At 47.3% G+C, this 2,037-nt stretch overlaps 1 pseudogene; it reads right to left on the bottom strand.

Annotated features, from left to right (window-relative positions):
- Nucleotides 1–460: 460 nt before the first annotated feature.
- Nucleotides 461–1,947, bottom strand: LOC102754340 (annotated as a pseudogene).
- Nucleotides 1,948–2,037: the final 90 nt, after the last annotated feature.

Raw genomic sequence — 2,037 nt, 5'->3', positions numbered from 1 at the left:
AAAATCGCATAACAGCCGAGCATACACCCAGCAGCGCTGCTGATGCCTGAACCGTATGTGGAATGAAGTGGGCGGGCATCGGGAGGCCACTATGGCACGGGGCAAGCACTATGGGCAGTCTATCTGAAGTGTACCTGGCGTATAAGACGACCCCCCACTTGGAGGCATATTTTTCAGGGCCAAAAAATCGTCTTATACGCCGGCAAATACGGTAGTCTATTTCTAATATTTTTTGTTTTACATGTTTGAATTTTTTTCAGTGCATTAAATATCATGTTTTTCCTATTGGATTATGTTAATTCACAACATAAAGATATCTTCTTTTATCCATTTAATGCTTTTTTGCCTTAACATTTCTTGCGCACTTCTACTAGATTTTTGTTAGTATTTGTCTGGTGTATCTTTATCTTTTCCAGTATTTTTAACTTTTCTGTTTTGTTTTGTTTTAGGTGTATTTTTTAAGAGATAGTAGAGATTTATTTTCCTATACTCTTTAATTTGGATCCCCCATCCCTTTTCCTGCCAACTGAGCTGATTTCCCACCATTAGTAGAAAGTGATGACCCTCCACCAGGCAATGGCAGCATGCCGCACCACCAGCCCCTGGTTCAGAGGAAAGTCTTTATGCTAGCCTGGTTCCAGTTTCAGGAGCACAAAACTCAAGCCTTTGATCACTTGAGACTTTTAAACAGCACCAACTGGTGCTCTAGCTTATTTGGACCTTAAATGCCACCACCTCTTACTAGATTCCAGATGTTATTTAAATTATATTTCAAGAATTTACAAAAAAAAGAGAGGGAGAGAAGATTATCAGAATAAGAGCATCCTAGGAATGTTCTTAAAGTCTCTATTCAGCTTTTGGCTGACATATGAAATTATAGACAATAAATATAGTCCCCTTCCCCAGGTATGACACTAAACTAGCTTCTTCTGGGGTCTGGTTACAGTATTCATAAAGACAAACTGCCTTGAAAGTCAGACTAGTGATGCTGTGGCCCCCGTGGCCTCTGCAAGTGAGGCCTTGCCATCCACTGGTGGACAAACACGTAGTGTCCAGCATCAGTCCTGGGCCCTCCTGCCTCCCAAGTCTCAGCAGGATCCCTGTGAGGGAGCAGCCTGTACTTCCTTTGGAGGCCTTCTGTAGTGTTTTCCCGGGCACAGCCTGCATGAATAATGCCAAACTTTCCAGGCACAGGCAAGTCAACCACAGTTGAGCCGAGGCGACACTTGGGGCTCTTGCCATCCCCAATTGGCCCCCAATTGATTCCCAAGGACAGCTGAGGCCAGAGGTTCTGGAACTCCTCCACATTCAGAGAACTGGGCTGGGAGCTGAGGTTGGCACAGGTGAGAGCAAGTGGTCCCCCAAACATCTGGGCCAAGTCATGCATGAAGGTATGATCAGGAATCCAGATGCCTACAGGAGGAGTGAAGGGGTTCAGGTCCTTATTGAGCTCCTCCAGGCATTCCAACACCAGGGTCAGTGGTCCTGGTAACAGGTCTTTCAGGAGCCCCTTGGGTACTTTCACATGACAGTACCTGTAGATTTCGACCACGCGGCCCAGGCACACAGCCAGCGGCTTGGCCTTGCTGCAGCCTTTGAGGTGGTACACAGCGTCCAGTGCCGCCGAACTGCTCACTGAGCACACCAGGCCATACAGCCTATGGTGGGGATGGCTGCCACAGCGCCAGAGCACAGCTCAGCCACGGCAGCCTGCAGCACCTCCATCCAACCAGCTCGCTCTGGGCTTGTGGCCTGCACAGCCTGTACCCCCGGGAGCCAGCCATAACAGCCAGCCGGGCACTGCCCAAGCGGAGGCCCAAGGGTGAAGGAGGAGGAAGCCCTTGCAGGTGGAGCCTGCTGGCCCCCCAATCCCACGCCACCATGGCCCTCAGTCCCCTGCCTTAGGTGTATTTTTAAAATAGCACATGATGAGATATTTTTCTTCATCTAAGAATGCTGCCTTTTAATTCATAATTAAAATGTTCATAGTTATTATAATTCCATAATATTTATTACTAATTTTTATTATTTTAACTT

The sequence above is a fragment of the Myotis davidii genome, unplaced genomic scaffold (assembly GCF_000327345.1).
Source record: "Myotis davidii unplaced genomic scaffold, ASM32734v1 scaffold460, whole genome shotgun sequence".
In the NCBI taxonomy this organism is placed as follows: domain Eukaryota; kingdom Metazoa; phylum Chordata; class Mammalia; order Chiroptera; family Vespertilionidae; genus Myotis; species Myotis davidii.
Note: the sequence above shows the minus strand (reverse complement) of the source record. Positions and strands in the feature narration are given on the sequence as shown.